The 18254-nt window shown below is 35.7% G+C and overlaps 1 protein-coding gene across 3 annotated transcripts in view; it reads right to left on the reverse strand.

Moving 5' to 3' along the window:
* sty (sprouty signaling antagonist) overlaps nt 1–18254 on the reverse strand; it is a 56055-nt gene extending 37801 nt beyond the window's left edge. The window contains exon 1 of one of the 3 annotated variants that reach the window (XM_074106713.1): nt 18103–18254. The gene's annotated coding sequence lies outside the window, so the exon portion shown is untranslated. Of the gene's footprint in view, nt 1–11959; nt 12354–17884; nt 18062–18102 lie in introns of those variants that run through there. The other 2 variants (XM_074106718.1, XM_074106707.1) reach the window with 2 other exon arrangements.

The raw sequence follows: 18254 nt of genomic DNA on the forward strand, positions 1-18254 counted from the left end.
CAAAGCCGCATGAAACGCTCTAGAATTTATGTCAGGCTATGTTAATGTCGTATATTAAACGAAATAAATGATAGTGGATTGCAACGGAAGCGGGGGCGCTCCCACGGCTCCAGTCCTAGTGGGAGACCGAGGTGCTCGGAGAATGTCGCTCCTCCTACTTGTATGTTGCATAAGCATAGTATTCGATTCATGCCTAATTACGCGTTAACTATGGAAGATAGGAAACGTTTAATGGATTTCGTAAGTCGACGTGATGATCGCCGATCTGGAGACCTGCAACTTATTTTACTATGCTACAACGTTACACCGAGTAATCATAATCATTTTCGTATATGTGGCGTTATGGATGCGGTTTTGAAAATTGGGCTAACTGCCTACTTAAAAATTAAAGGGAAAAAATGGACTTTGCTGTCCATCTGTCTGCCAAGTTTTGGCACTAGATAAAAACGTATATTGATGGGCAAGAAGCCATTCCAGATTCCAGTTCACATCCACAGCTCAAAGAAAGAAAACAAACAGAAAATTGTTAATTGCCAAAGAAAACATTTGATATTAGGTACTTGAGTAGTTGCATTTGCAGTTGGGTTAATTAAACATCATTTTTTCAATTATAGGTACACAAAGTTAATACGTTTCGTTTATACGTTATATTAGTGTGTAAATAAGTTTCGGTTATGCTTTCATTTATTAAATTGTTTAAAATTTATGAACTTATGTACTGTTATCAAACAACCAGTGATTTGATTAAATATCCAAGCTGTGGTCCAGCAAAACTACTAGTTCCATCCAAGACAACTCTAGGTATACCGGCGAATACTAGGTGCACCCACATAGGTGCACCTAATATTATACTACGCTGCCACATACATATTTACATGTCTATTTCACAAAGCACTAAAAAGACGGTCGGTCTTCAGGTAGCAGAATCTAACGAGGCTAGCAATGAAGCTAATCACAATACGCTTGTGTCCCTTAACTTTCTAATAAAACCATAATACTGGCAATATTTAAAGTTTAAACAGAATATCGAAAACCATTCGTGGGCACAACACTCGCCTACGTGTGTTGTGTAAGAAGCACCGCTCTTTGGCTCCAAATTCTTCACCCACTGAAGACCGTGGGCAGGTGGAAAGCGGAGCATGTTATGCAACCCTTCGGAATATGGTGTGGACTTATTGGACGCGAAAGTTCACGTTTGCCTTCGATCGATGCGTATCCTTGTGGATCTGCGTTTGCGGGCAGCGTGTGGGTAGCAATGAGTTTCACTGTCATTTAAAGGTTCGAACCTCGATGGCATTCATAAATATTTATAGTTCTTTATTTGAGCTTTAAAAATAAAAATAAATACTTGAAGTGCGCAAAGACCGATGTCCTGAGAGATGCGCATTCAATTTGAATAACTAACTGATTAAGTAGGGGTTTTAACTTTGTCGACCGTACATAACTAATAATATTTTGAAATTAATATTAAGGTTTGTTGAAAATTCATATTTTCTATTTTCATTCCATTACAAAAGTTCCTATCAAGGAGTACTGATTTAAATAAATTTATGATGACTTAGGTAATCTACTTCTTCATTAGGGTCGTTATTTAATTACCTATTTCGACCTAATCAAACAAAACAAGCGCATAGCGCCTTAACTAGCACAAAGAACACTGTAATCCTTAAAAGCCAACTTTAATGTGCCATATTTACTAAAAGTCCTTCGTACGTCCACTCACGCTGTACAAGATCGTCCAACAAGAGTTAAAAATAACGATATGTTTCGTAGCTTGATGACTTAGGTCTGCCTTAATTGGCGAGCCGCCTACGCCGGTGACATAATAATGTCTGATGTGTGTTAAGTACGCAAGTAGATAGACACAAAGTGTTTGCACCTCCAAGTGCTTATTTGTTTAAGTACTTTGCCTAATGTGTTAGGGCTTGCCTTTAACAAAATATGTAGGTAGTTTTATCATGCGCAGTTAAAGTTACACAACTGTGAAAATTTCATTGTTGATTAAACCAACGAGTTTAAACCCGATGCCACCGAAAAACTATCAAATAAAACTAGATTAAATCTTAATGCAAGTACGATAAGTACGCCTTAGTTAAAAAGCAAAATACTAAATACCTAAGATTTTTGAAAGCGTTGAAACAGTAAAAAAGTTTGTGTTATAAATTTCATTACTAATATATGCTTTGTTTTCGCTGACTGCGCTTTTTGTTGACTGTACTCGCATTGTCATCCAACTTACATATGTACCTATACTAAATTCCAACTCAATCCGATCACTGGAAGTGTGTCAAAATTAACTTGTTAGATTAAGATTTGACACAACAACTACAAACAAAACAGCGCAAGTTAAAAGCTTGTAAATATTTACGTCATAAAATGTGGTATCGGGCACTTTCTTTAGTCGTTAGATTAGCAAAGTTTATGGGTAATCGAACTCAGAAGTCGGCTCTGCTTAAGCTAGATAGCTTACACCAAAACCGCTCGACTTCTGCGGTTTCTGTATACCTATCCATAGTGTAAAGATTTATGGAAACTGAATAAAATATTCTTAATTTAGCATCAGTTCAATCATCATCTTAAGGGCTATCTTGTAATAGCAGTTATTGCTAACCTATAAAACTTCTGTCGAACGTCCATTCAGAGTTAGCCACCAGTGGGGGCAGTGAACAACCTTGATAAGGAACTATCTGGGACATTTGGTGGGGATATTTACTGCTTTATTTCTATGATGGGTATCGAAAATACTTAGGTACAGACGAGGAAACAGGGTGGAACTTTTTCATACTTAATTTGACTATGATATTTTGGCAGATGTCTGAGATGTTAACATGATGTTAATTGCATAAAGATTCAACCCTGATATGCGATTAAGAGTCTTTGACTGTATCTACTATACCTGCGGTAGACGTAAATAGGTAGGTGTTATGAAACGCAATGTCTATATGTTGGAGCAATTATGATACCTACGATTAAAAATACTAGTAAAAAATTGATGTCCTAGAAAGAAACTATTAATTTGATGCACTCGCCTCAACTAAATTAAGAAGTAAGTCGTTAGGTAAAATTGTTGTTTGGCTTTTCGCAGGACAAATTTAATAAAATTATTGAGTCTTAAATAGATAGTAAGAAAGGCAACCTAAATCGTTTAACCTAGTTTAAGGTTGATATTTTCATATTTACTTAAGTCAGAATTATAATTAACTCTAGACTACACTTGCAGGTCGAAAACTTGACTCTGAATGACTACAATTTTATAACAAACTTATTTTTTTTTAATTTTTAGTTTTATTTTATGTTTCATTGAATTATTTATTAACAATTTTAATTTTTGGTTGTCTTCGGTAATTCACCTAGATGATTTAAAAAATAAAATTATAGGTCTCAAAAAAATAATATTTTATTATATACTAGCTGTTGCCCGCGGCTTCGCCCCCGTTGTAATTTTTCTAAGTTTTCTTCCATAAAAACCTTCTACTGACAATAACGAACACAACAAAATAAGAATAAGCGAAATCGGTCCAGCCGTTCCCGAGTTTTGCGCTTAGCAACACATTTTACGATTCATTTTTATTTATTTAGAAGATTATTTAGTGTTCTCTAAAGTATATCTATATTTCTTAATAAAAAATTATAATTTTGAGTCCACATCGCCCAGATGAACGTAACATCAAAAAATTCGAAAATCGTTTTTTTTTCATAAAACTGTTCTAAATGTGGTCCTGCATGAACTGCCAAAAGGACGTAATCGTACGGTTGATATTTCACTAGTTCCAAAAAAAACGTAAGGACATAAAAAGCAATTTCAATAGAACCAGCTAAACGTATTTTGAAATCCATTAAATTACTTTTAGTCATTTTGCTATTTTTTAGGGCCACAACAACGTATCAACTGAAACATTATTCTTTGTAGTAGAATGCTGCTTGAAAGATTCAAAATTCTACACGAACCATAACGACGTAAAAGTTTATGCGTCAATCTGGATGTTATATTGTTAATAATATTCCAGTTTCATATAAACTTTTAACAGCCAAAACAACGGATATTTATTTGCGTTTTTTTGGCACTTATATTTTCTTACACTTAGTAAGTATAATTAATGACCAAAACGACGTAGTACGATATACGTTATTGTGGCAGTTACATTTTATTGATCATAATACAGCCCGTTTATGATTTGTATAAATATACGTTAAAATGGCACCTAAAAATTGAGGTAGGGTCTAGTCTAACAAGAGGTCGAAACACAAAACAGTGCGGGAGTCCCTTTGGTTTGGATATTGGACGTTGCCGTTTTGTTTCCAGTTCGGTTTATCATTGTGTTTTTGTAAGTAAATGCGTTTGCAAAAGTCAACGAAATGAAGAAAAACACTCGTAAATGGAAGATTTTGGCGGCTTTGGAACCAAGTAGATCATCTCAGGATCACAATAATAAAGAAGTCAATAAGGTTTTTGCACAGGTAGGTACCTAATTGAGTTAGCTTTCATGTTTGTTTTTATAAAATGCACCCGTAGCATGGAGACCTGGGTTCGATTCCCAACTCAAGTTATATTATTAAAGTAAGTAATTGGATTTGTGCCCGGTTTAAATCGTAATATGGGTGTAGGTAGGTAACTTGAGTTGGGAATCGAACCCAGGACTCCATGCTCAGGTGAATTTTATAAAAACAAACATGACGCGTTTATGTACGCTTGTTGTGTTATTATATGTATTATTGTTCATATTAAATTTTATATACTGAATTTCACTGGTTTAGACCGAACTGCACCTAAAAGTTAATCTGTGTCAAGGCTTTAAATTGCCTTAAATTCATACAAGAACTATTAATTTTTAACTAAATAAGTAATAAATAAAATGAAATAATTATACTGCGATGCGATTTACAGTTACGTAGGTAATTAATATGTTTTTTTGTATTCAGGATCGAACTTATTCATTGGGAGAAAAAGAAGAAAACGTAAATTATCCAAGACCTGAACTTCAACCATCTAACAACAAATTTAGAAAATATTAGCAACAACAAGTTATTGCCCGACCTTTTTAAGAAAATAATTTCAGAAAAATATGTTTGATACTTATATATTATTTCATAATGTTGAAGATATTTTTTTTGCTTGCGTGTCTATTTTTTTATTACAAATTGTAATTTTTTTTGATAAAAAAATAAAAGTTATTTATTTTCGATGTATTATTTAACTTCATAAACAACGTAGGTCCGAAAACTTACAATAATGACTAAATTTTATAAACATTTTCAAAAAATTAAGGGCCAAAGTAACGTATTTCAACCAAATTTAAAAAAAATATTTATTGCTGGTATATTAGCAAATATAACTACAATATTTCTTAACTTTCTTATAAGCTGTATTGTGTGTGTACATGTCAGTATTTTTTTTTTTCTTCCGTGGCATATTCACTGCCAAGAAGCTCAACAAAGTTGAAAGTGGTATTCGCAGTTTTTCGGCTCTCCTGCACAATTTGGATAAACGATGTTACGTATATCTATCTGGCTTTAAAAAATAATAACCGCGACATATCAGGATAGAAGGAGGATTACTAAAAATCACCTGGTGTATCATGGGATAAATCATGGGGTCAAATAGCGTTAAAAAGTTGGTAACGTTGGTAGCTGTTCCTAAAATCAACGTTAACGTTAATTCAAAAGTATTGTTAAATGATAACTTCTCACTTTTACATAATAGCTATAATTGCTAAAATTATCTCCGAAGAGGTAACGTTTCGTGTGCTCTGCCTACCCCATTTGGGAATACAGGCGTGATGTTTGTGTGTGTGTTTACATAATAGCAACATCCCTGGTCATCATTCTGCTAAATCGGAACTTTTGTTTATGCTATAAGATCTACTCAACAGCGATATGTATGTGCTTGTGTTTTTAAGTAACGTTAACTGGGTAACGTTATCATAATGTTATCAATTTAATACCGGTACTGAGGTATTTTTATGATTTCGCCGTTACGTAACATTATTTATTATGTGAATATGGTAATGTTAACGAGCCTGGTTTAAATACAATTTTTATTTACGAAAAAAGAGTGAGAGTTCTCTACATTTTACGTGATATATTGTTGTTTGATCCATAAATTTCAATGTTAGGTAAATTCCATAAATTATACAAATGGCAAAGGTGTAAGTAGCAAATATTATTACGCGGTCGTGTCAACGGGGCGCTTCCTCTGCATGAAACGCGGACCTTATCACATTCATTGATGGATTTATCGCGAGGTCGAGGCGCCCGCGCCGGTCACGCGCGCACCCAGACCACGCGGGCTCGACAAACCTGACATACCTACTTATCAAAGGTTTCCAAAAACTTTTGAGGTACAAATCCTTGATCATCCTTGTATCGAAATAGTAGATTATACAACAAGAGCATAAAATGAGCCATTTTACCCGAGACGTTCATATGCCCTGAGCCGGTACGGCGAGGGTGGATAGAGACGTTGAGGGGAAAATGGGCTTAATGCTAGAGTTTTACACTCTGTTTTTCACTTCTATTGCGAGGAGACGAAATAGCAACAGCGGAAATAGTTGTTCACCTACAGGTACCTTTTATTTCTCATGCATCACTTTATAATTATAGATTTTTCGTTTTACTTTCTTATTTTGATTGAGTTTCAGTTTTATATAAATTAAGAAATCATCATGTCAGCCCATGGCAGTCTCCACTCAAACCGGCCTAGTGCTTTTCGCATCCACCGCGATCCAGCGATCTTAAAGAATATAAAAAAAATATACAGATTTTTTTTTGTTTCGGGCTGTTGACGCCTGATTACCTTGGTCTTAGACGAAGATTTTACTTTATGCACTAGAGCATAAAAAAATAATTTAATGTCGCCTAGATCCAGCATGAATATATAAGTTTACGATCGCGCGATCGTGAGAAATGAAAAAGTTTTTTTTTTAATTTTCATCCTCTGGCTATCCATCCGTGGCTCATTGGCGCCAGGTCATTGCAGCCCACCTTTGTTCAAAAAAAAGGCGGCTGTCAGGCGGTTCACTTAAAAATTTCGGCGGATATTTAATACTGGTACGGTTTTACTCAGCTTTTGTAAAATAAATAAGTAAGAATTGTGATGTGAATTGTGATTGTCAATAATAACAGACTTGGATCGCCTTAAACAACTATATCTCGAAGTGGTGGTGCGGACTATTGCGGCTTTACGGACTTTGGCGAACATCATAATTAATAATAATAATAATAACATATTTTGACAGCAATGAAGGTTTCCTGACAGGCGAATACAGACTTGCTTACGATTGGCTCATTTAGTTCTTTTTTTTACCAATCATAACAGTAACACTAAGGGGCTATTTCACAACCCATTGATTAATTTTAATTGACGAATAAATGTGATGCTGTTTCCGTCTACTCGAACAAAACAAACAGAGATGGCATCACATTTACCCGTCGGATAAATTTAATCCATGGGTGGTGAAGGTGAAACAGGGGGTTAATGTCATATTGTCCAACGAAACTCCCGATACTAGTGCCAACTAGTCTGTTACAGACAGACACCCTCATTGACCTAGTCCGAAAGTAACTTGACCACTACTTTTAACCTTTTGAGCGCCACGGTCGGTCACAGACGACTTTTTTTTAATTTAATTATTGTATAAGTCATGTACATAAAAATACTAAGATGTTAAGTACAATTAGGTCAGTCCATGACGCCCTGCACACAATAAAAGTTTAATTTAATTAGACCATGGCGCTACATAACGCAAGTAACACATGACTATTGCTTTGGCTGAGTCTCAGTGTAGAGTAGTGAAACACGGGAGCGGGCTTGAGACAGGCGCTTCCCCGAGGAACTGTCTTACGTGTTGTAGTGTCCATTAATTAAGATAATTAGTTATTAAAAATAATCAAGTTAGTAACTGAATATAATCAAGACATTAAAAGGTAATAGTTTAATTAATCAGAAGCCCATGTGGAATACATTAAAACTGTTATTTAGAGTTATTGTATTTCTTCTATAAGATAAATATGAGTGATAACCAGCAAGAGAGACCTCCTTTTCGTCATCAGAAGTGGGATAATCAGGTTCCCAGATGGTAGAATACCTTTGCATTCTTTGCGATGTGTGTTTGCAACAGTGGTATTCCGTAGCCGTAGCTTAAGAGAAATCGGTATCTACAACTGTAGTCCGTGAGTACGCGGTACGCGGTTACCATGGTGGAGTTGAGTGTGGCGATCTCGGGTGAGATTGCGAGAGTTGTGATAATCTCGGGTGAGATTGTGAGAGTGTGGCGATCTCAGGTGAGATTGCGTGAGATGGCAGTCTTGTGAACTGCGAATGAAACAAAAAACGAAAAAGCCATAGTGTTGAGAATGCAAAATGTTGGCATTAGAGTAGTTTCAATTCTAAAATTTTTGTCAATGCATCTTTGAAGTCAGACTCAGTCAGTCAGAAAATGGATAAAGTATCAAGTTGTATTATTAAACGATTATTGGAGAATACTATTGTTTACCTCGATGGATCAAAGTTGGCAGAGCGGAAAATACATGGAGAAATTGTTTATTTTACAGAGTAAACACACGAGGACGTGTGTCTCGCAGGATGGCCGTGTCGGAGTATAGCCATAGACCATGGCCCTACATAACATAACGCAAGTAACACATGAGTGTTGCTTTGGCAGAGTCTCGGTATAGAGTAGTAAAACACGGGAGCGGGCTTGACACAGGCGCTTCCCGAGGAACTGTCTTACGTTTTGTAGTGTCCATTAATTAAGATAATTAGTTATTAAAAATAATCAAGTTAGTAACTAAATATAATCAAGACATTTAAAGGTAGTTAATAGTGTAATTAATCAGAAGCCCATGTGGAATACATTAAAAATAAGAGTATTTAAAGTTATTGTATTTCTTCTATAAGAGAAATATGAGTGATAACCAGCAAGAGAGACCTCCTTCTCCGTCATATACATATTACATTAATGTGATAAAGAATACAAAATCTATTTATACTAAATTATGCTAAGTCAAGTCATACACTAGTCATGCATTTTACTGATTGAATTTATTGATGTTATTTCATGTCAACAAGTTATTAAAGAATAAGATTATTAAAACTACAGGACAGGTATATAATATAATGTCAATGTGTATATGTGTCAAAGTGAGAAATTATTAGATGACAATTATTCATTTTAAATTTAATTTAATTCCAATCATTTAAATGTTTCATCGTCCAAGAACTCGTCAATAGAATAATAACATTTAGCAATTAATAGTGATTTCAATTTCTTTTTAAAAAAACTTAAATTCGTTTCCTGTCGAATCGATCCTGGGATTTTATTTGTTATTTGAATGCATTTACATTGTGGGCTATTTCTAAACATTGCTAAAAATTCTGAAAATCGTTCCATAAGCGCCACGAAATGCCACGAAATGGCACGATTTTCAACATTGTCGTGTTTTGCCGGCTGTGGCGTTCAGAAGGTTAAAAAAGCTCGTACCTACCTCATAATCGATAATTTTTCTGACTGAACTTTTTGAACTTTATGTCAAGGGTGAAATTTGTTGCCGTATTGATTTAAGATACGAGACTTTTTTCGAAGTCGTGATGACTTGTGTTATTGGGTACTAAGAACTGAATAAACGTACATATAGTTAGGTTGTCTAATCACTGGTCTATCCGATCGTTAGCTATTGTTAGGAGGTTTTACTCTCATAAGTCATTCAGTTGCTTCGACTCTATTTAGGTAAGATATCAAACATCATTCTAATCCATCCATTTAGCGTGACAAACACGAACGCACACACGAAATGCTTAAGGTTTTTCACATTCAAATTTAATTTAGTAAAATTAAGTAACTCGTTTATTGCAAAATGTGAATTCGAGTGAACAGACTCGCATAAGTCACAAGAGACGTTGTTGTCGTTCGGGGAAGAGCGTTTCCTCGAAGCGTCGCATTTGGCGCGCCACTCCAGTGCCACCACACGCTTCCAGAATACAGTGAAGTTATTTTCAATTCAAAAAATAATAAAGATAAAGTAATAATAATAATAACCTATACCCAATTTCTCTTCTCTACCAAGAAGATCTACTCACACACAAAGAACAATCTGACAGGACATCCCACTCATACACATACACTGGCCGTATGTTTGTGCTGTACCTACTGCATGTGCCCGTATCATAAAAAAACCGAATTTATGTTGAGATTAAAAATCTATGAGTAAAATAAAATATGAGCACACGATTCCCACCAATTGACCTATAGCTTCAAAGTGAGAAAAGCTTGTGTGTTATGGGTAGTAGGCAACGGATAAAAATAAAAATAATTACACACATAAATACATATTAAACAACCAAGACTCGAGGACAAACCGCATCTTGAGAATCAAACCGTCACTAAACGAAATTTTCACCTCTCAAACATATTATGACACTATAATATTTTAACGCATAGTTTAATTTTGCGAGCTGACAAATTTCGTTTAGGGACGGTATGATTTTCAAGGTGCGAAACATTCGTATTTTTCGTTCAGAATAACTGCCCCCTTGGAGATCTAACCCTTGGACCTCGAACCACGAGTTCTGTCTACCGTCAACTACGAGTAGGTCTGTGGTCAACCGTTACTCTTGCGCGCCGACTGCATGCACTCTCGCTACTATTGGTCACGTTCTCACTTATCACACGATTCAAACACATACTCAGTGTCAATCTGTGAACTCGACACGGATTTTTTGTGAAAATAGGTACCACAGGACTCCAGAGATTTGACAATCTAAACCCAGCCTCACGATTGTCATTTTTGTGTTTGTATTTTAACCACTTCTCTCACCAGTCTCGTTAGGCCCCGTTAGGTAATGGTAAATATGTATGTCTAACGATAACTGTGAATCTTTTAAAATTGCTAAGTAACTATTTATCGTATTTGTAAAAGGTTGAACTTTTCATTGACCATGCGTCACCGAAATGAAGTATTCTGTGTCCAAACAGTAAAAGCCATTGTCACTAAGTGTCCGATATTGGTCCGAGCCGCACTATAGTTTTTTTAACATAAATTTATCTTAGCAAAAAACAACTCAGACTGGCGCCAAGCTGATAAGCGTAAATTAAAGATCCGACGTATGGCTCTTAAAGAGATAACGGTCTTTATTCTTTTTAAATTATCGCACTGGTAGCCCTTCCAGTGATTTTTATCAGCATACCTACAGTTACCGGATATCATCCGGATAAGAAGATCGTTCGGAGAACTAGTTCTTACAGAATCGTTTCTTTACAATCTTGAATACAACAGTTACTTGATTGATACTTAATAATTTCCAAAGCAGAAATATAGGATCAAATTGATGGGAAATGAAAATACCCAATTATTAAATATTTAAACCACTTGGACCTTTACTCAAAATATGTCAAACTTTATCCTCTATGTTCCGCCAACTTTATCAATTCAGTGGCAACTTCCTGTCAAAACAATTACAAATTGCTGGCCAGTAACCCTGCGTTTTTCATAAGCACGCCCACACGGCACAATTGATGCCTATATGTATGTATGGCGAACGCCATTCGCATCAAATGAATTGACCGGGCCGACACATAATGAATTAAGCAATTGGTTACTTAATAGAGGTGCAACTGTAAGCAGAGGAATGGTTTCCTGTCGGTGTTGGGTGTCGGGTGGGTTGTGTGTGTGCGCATGTGGGCTTCTGGCTGCATGTGTAGTGGTCTATCACTGCAGTCTGCATGTTAGATGTCGGAAACAGGACACCAGAGAAGCCACGGATCAAAACGCTAGTTTTCCGTCCCGTGTTATATTATCCGAAGTTGCTAAGTAGAACGCAATCTGTGTATTTACGTAGATGATGTTTTATTTTTAGAAAAAAGCCTTTAGTTTTCCTTATCAGTTGTTTTGTAAAAATAATTACATTGTAAACTCTCTTATAATTATAATCAAGAGCCAAAAATAAGGGTTCAGGGATACCTACCAAAGTTTAATCAGCATCCGGGATGTCATGAAATTCAGCCTCTTCGTGCAGACGCTGTTAGATCATGCGCATGAGTAACCATCTCGATCAATTAAACGCACAGGATAACACGAATAGGTTTCTATCAGGCGAAACGAATTGGGCGCTAGTCATTCAACAAATTATCTTCAATTAACGAATGGCTCATCATTTTAAGAACGTTCAGCGGTGAATGAAAGCACGGCACTTTGTTCAAGGTCGATGTTCGGGTGGTATAAATAGATGACGCACCGGCACCGAGGATCCGGTGGGGCTGGTGACGTGTCACTGTCGTGTCGTTGTCGTGTCGTGAACGGGTGTCGCGCAGGCGCCGGCGGCGGGCGCGGCGTGCGGCGGCCGACTGTTTCAGCGCGAGCGGCGCTCGCCCCATTCAATCGCACGCATGAATGAATGACGTTCAGCGCGTGCCCCGAAAATTAACTGAAATCCTCATGCAGACATGCCGACGAACGGGAAACTCTTCATCAATGGGTTTCTCCCACAATTCAACTTTGGTCCTCATCACAGGATGATTTAATTGGGGCTTGCAATATGATTTCCCAGAAAAATATGGGTTTCTATTCATTTGCTTATTGGACTTGATTGTGTAATATTTATCTGAGCTGTGACGTTTTATCTACGTAAGAGTGTTCATATCCATCCACCTATTTACTGGTACATCAGTATTGCAGCTTATTTATTATTACGTCTAATCGTCAATTGTTTTTGGTCAAATAAATGCGTTAGTTTTTAAATTGTTGTTACAGGAAGTCGTCTAAAAATTAAGAAATATCACCAGTAAAAATAGTTGAAATCCTTAGAAATAAGAAATATTTTAGTTAAGAGTTCTGACTGGAAAACTTTTATCCTACACTTGAGCAGATATTGGGCCTCTGTACTGTAAACATACTGCACTTTGCATATTATCAAAGTTATAATTTCTTCAATTTTAATGTATTAATATTAAAAACGCAAAAGTAACTATGTCTATTGCTCTTGGACTATTATGCTCGATTGGGCAAAAAGGAATGCTGTTTTTTTACCGTCACGCTGAACGACAATAATAAAATTTACATTGAGAATAGTTCGGAATCACTGTACTATGCAGTAATATTACAAATGAAAAAGATTTTGTTCGTGTTTGTTTCTCAAACATACTTATATTTACATCTGAACCAACCAATTAAGGTGTCGTACGAGAAGGTACGGACAAAGTTTGAGTTCAGACTCTCGGAAGAACATAGGGACGAATATATGATAGTTTTTTTTTTTCAGGAAATTGCGTAGTCCCCGCGGATAGCGATAGACGAATTCTTCACTTCTGTCGCGCAGTTCTTCTGTGAGAGAAGAAGTCACGTACAACACCTAGTTCTTGATACCACGAAACAAACCACTCATGGATTCATAAAATGATGTTATTCGGGCGCAGAAATATTTATTTGGGAAAACCCCTCCCATCCTACGCGAAGACATTAACAGAAATAATTAAAATACCACAAACGAGACTTATCACGCTAAACACACGAGTAATATTTACCTCGACGTTTCGACCACATTACAGTGGCCGTGGTCACGAATAGAGTAGAGTAGAGTAAACGTCGACGTAAATATTCTTCGTGTGTTTAGCGTGATAAATCCCGTTTGTGGTATTTTAATTATAAGTGAAAACCACGAAAGTCTTAAACATTATATTAACAGAAATTTTCTCTGTCTGTCTGACAGATAGATAGACAGGCATAGGAATGGATAGAAAAGCGATAGTACGGAAACCTTTAAATGATCCTGATTAATAAAAAGAAGAGTGGAATGTATAAAATTAAACCAAAATCTAGCCTTTTAGCTTAGCTGTGCGTAGGCATAGGCACATAATATTACCTAATCCAATTTTATGCCAGTTGCGGTTATTACAAGTGTCCACCTGTAAAATTCCATGATACGAATAGTAGGCGTAGATGTAGGTGTAGCCGCGCTGAGCACTGATTGCTGTGACAAACTAACGGACAAAATTAAATTATTACTGTTCAGTTCATGGCATTTACGTGGGTATAGAGTTGCCAGATCACATAATGAGATTTCTTGATGATTTCTCCCGGCTTGGACATGAAAAAGCTGAGCAAGCAAGAAGGATCAGATATGGATTTGATTTTGTCCATTTTGACATTAATTATCAAGCAAAATTTGTGTATTAGAAATATTTTCAAATATATTATCACTATTAGAAAATGTTAGTGAACTAAAAGAATTTCCTTGCTCACCCGCGACCTTACGATAGCTAAGCTTATGCAAAATATGCGCGTTCATGCAGTTCCTCCACCTCCACACTGTAAGAACACACACAAATCACACAAACCCATCTATCACCACCACCACACTACACTGACGCGTTTCGAACTCAACCAGAGCTCATCTTCAGAGTGACACAACCGTACACCATGCTACCAGTTGTTAGAAAATGTTAGGTTACAAGAAGTCTTGCGCGTATTGTAGAGCTTAAAAAAACACTTTTTCGTGTCATTGTTTGGAGTGCGAATAAATAATAAACCACCAATTGACACCAATTGACCTAGTCCCATACTTAAGCAAGGCTTGTTATGGATACTAAGCAACGGATAAACGTACTTATATAAATAAATGAGTACTTACATACATATTAAAATATCTCATATGTGTGAAAAATGGTAAGAAATTTTAATGAATTTTAAATATGAAAGTTTTGTATAAGTATAGTTACTTTAAAGGTTGGCATAGACTAGCGACTTTTGTAGAGTTCCTGGTTTACCATTAATACATACTAAATATCACATATGTGTAAAAAATGGTAAGAAATTGTAATTAATTTTAAATATGAAAGTTTTGTATAAGTATATAGTTCATTTAAAGGTTGGCATAGACTAGCGACTTTTGTAGAGTTCCTGGTTTACCATCAATAAAAAAACAACTGACTGAGGGTTTGCACGGAGGCAAAATAACGCTAGATGGCGTTAGTATCGTGAGGTCCGTTTGACGTTTGCTAGTGATTGGTTAAATAACTAAATGAGCCAATCGCAAGCAAACGTCAAACGTCAAACGGACCTCACGATGCTAACGCCATCTAGCGACATTTCGCCTCTGTGAAAACACTCATTGATAACCTCCTCCTTTTTTGAAGTCCATTAAGAAAGTAGAGCTTGAGTACTTAAGTAAAGTAGGTAAGGCCAACGAAAATAGATAAATTGTGACATGAGAAAGAAAAGGAGCGAGATACAAAGTAGTGTCGTATCAGGCAAGGATGATGTAGGTACCTCTATATCACATTACGTTGGCTTTACTTATTAATCTATAATGACATAATTTCGTTAATTAGTACGAATTTAAGTTTAGTTGCAGTTTACATTTTTACCATTTGAAATTTTCATGGATGCGATTTCAAAAACTTGTCCCCTGTTCGCAACTACTAAGAAAAATACCACTAATTCGCAGTACGACCAAAACGATTCGAAAAAGTGGCAATGTTCCAAGGTAATCAAACTTCCTACTGAACTTGTTAAACTAAAAAACATGGTAACTAGAATATTTACCTATACAGGAAAAAGAAAAAAAAACTTTTATTCACACTTAGAAAGACACTCAAATACAACTAAATTTAACCAACACACAAAAAATAACAAAATGGAAAATAGTAGGGTAATGTACCTACATACACGATTTTTTATACAGTTAAAACAGAGACTCAACTCAACACCCCGGACTTGTCAGGAAAACATCTGCCGCCTGGTAACCCTATGTGGGTATCTTACGCTCATACAATACCTACTAACGGTGACTTGACAGTTGTAGGTTTCTAATCTACACCTACGAGTACCTACATATTTCGATTAATAATACTGCAAGCTAAAACCGCTGTTATAGGCTCATGTTTACAAGTAAGACCTACACAGGTTGAAATCTAAGATTTACATAGTGGACACGTCTAAAATGGTATGTAGAGCTTGGTAGAGCTGATTGGCACAAAGTCTTAAACAATGTCGTAGACATTACTAAAATGATAGTGTTAGTGAACTGACTACTTAAATTAAATAAATTGTAGCGACGATGAATGTTAAGGGTACTTGCGACGAATAAGTGTGCTTAAATAAATAGATACGTGTTTTAATACATACATATATATCGAGCATTCAAGACTCGAGAACAAACATTTGATGATAGCCTAATGGTTAGAGAACATGACTAAAAAGTTTGACGTCCCGGATTCAATCCCCGGATGGGACAGATATTTGTATGAAAAATAAGAATGTTTGTGTTCAAATTCAAATCTTGGATGTTTAATATGTGCTCACCAAAAACTTTCGCTTTCGCTGTAAAAAAAAACCAGAAAAAGCAAGCCCTAAAGCCCTGACTTAACTTACCTTACAACTTGGTCTGACAAGTATGGCTTGGCCGTTTCATAGATTTTTGCATGCCATAAAATTAAAGACAATATTGAAGATATAAACTTGATTTCATACCATATGGACCAAATGCTTATTGACGGACTAAGTATCAGGACTTATTTACAATAGGAAATTAAGTTATTTATTTTACTTATTTGTCACAAAATATTTGTAAAAATTACAGCAATACGGTAAAAACCAATGCGCTATAAAATTTTAAAGTTCTAGGTCGTCCTTTGACTATTTCCATTGAGCTGAACTTTTTTAGCATACTTACAATGTAAGTGGGCGTTTTCAGAAAAAGTTATTTGAAACGACTTTTTGTTTTATTTGGATGAAATTTCGTTTTCCTACTCAGAATCAGGAGCACTTTCGATTGTAATAGGAGAAAAAAAGTGTCCCAAGATTTTTTATTCCATTACGTTACCGTTTTCATACACGTTTCTGCGGCGGTAGTGTAATGGATAACACAAAATTATATGAAAAACCTGGGACACTATTTTTCTCCTATTACAATCGAAGGTGCTCCTCATTCTGAGTACTCGTAGGAAAATGAAATTTCATCAAAATCTAAAAAAAAAGTTTCAATAACTTTTTCTGAAAATGCCCAAGTTCAGTGACAATACAATCATTTGATAGTGAAATTCTGGTGGGCCAGTCAGGATCATCTCTACAGGACGAAACACTTCATCGGTTAATGACATCGACTTGAAACTTGGTAAGTACAGATATCTAGTTTAAAAGCAAGTACAGTCAGCTAAAGCTTGTTGAAGCTAAAATGGATTTGGATGAAAATTTAGTGTGCTGGACCTATGAAATAACCCGTAGGCAACCTACTTGTTATCCCATTCTAAACCCAAAATCTTAACCGGTAAATCTAAACGTGAATTTTTTTACGAGTTTTCTTCATACAAAATACACTGACGAACAAAAATAAAGGATCGGTTACAAAAATGACAATAACTACAAAATCCGCTGTGATAGCTTCTTGGAGTAAAATGAGTATAAAGAGTTTTATTCTTTATGTGAAGGTTTCATATGCGTAGTTAAATTAGCTTCAATGTACTTTCTAAATTAAGAAAATATCTTTACCAGTTTAGCACCTATTGCGATTTTAGTAACACCCTTTATTTTTGCTCGTCAGTGTAGATGAAGGAATGAAGGTCGCAATGTTGATTTTGGGAACTCCTTTGGATTATTAAATAGGATAACACTTAAAATCAATCTAATGTTGCTGTACCCTAACAGGGATGCTGGAACTGTATTCATGATGTATGTAACCTCTTGACAGACCTATACCAGGTACAAGAAATAATTATGAATCATCTGTTTACCAGAATTAGTTTAACTAATGCTTAGTTTAATTTTTATGTATCTTGAAGGTGATTATTTTTTTAGTTACAAAACATTCTACGTCCCAACAGGGTGTAATTTTTGTATAATTATTGTGGATAATTGAATAAGTAGCTAAAAAATAAGTAATATAAGGAGTACTTACCTAAAATATCTGGATAATACATTGGCGACGGGAAACAAAACGGAAATGGGCCTAGAAATGGTTATAGCCAATTTTCTCTTCGCTTCGGGGGTTGTTTTGCTTTTTTTTTTGTTTGTATGTTTTGTTTGTTTGTTTATTTGTTATTTTTTGATGGAGCATTTTTTGTGGGTTTTTGTTATATTATGTAGATTATAAAACTAAAAAATCTTAGCACTGACCTTAATAAACAATTGGCACACGATTCCACAGAACAACTGGAAGCACTATCACGAACTAAAACCACTTTAATTTGCAACAATTTTTTCTTTACCAGCGGATTCGAAGAGTTGCTCCCATGTGGAAGTCTGCCGGGGCTTTGAGCCGTTCCTGA

The sequence above is a fragment of the Choristoneura fumiferana genome, chromosome 2 (assembly GCF_025370935.1).
Source record: "Choristoneura fumiferana chromosome 2, NRCan_CFum_1, whole genome shotgun sequence".
Classification (NCBI taxonomy): domain Eukaryota; kingdom Metazoa; phylum Arthropoda; class Insecta; order Lepidoptera; family Tortricidae; genus Choristoneura; species Choristoneura fumiferana.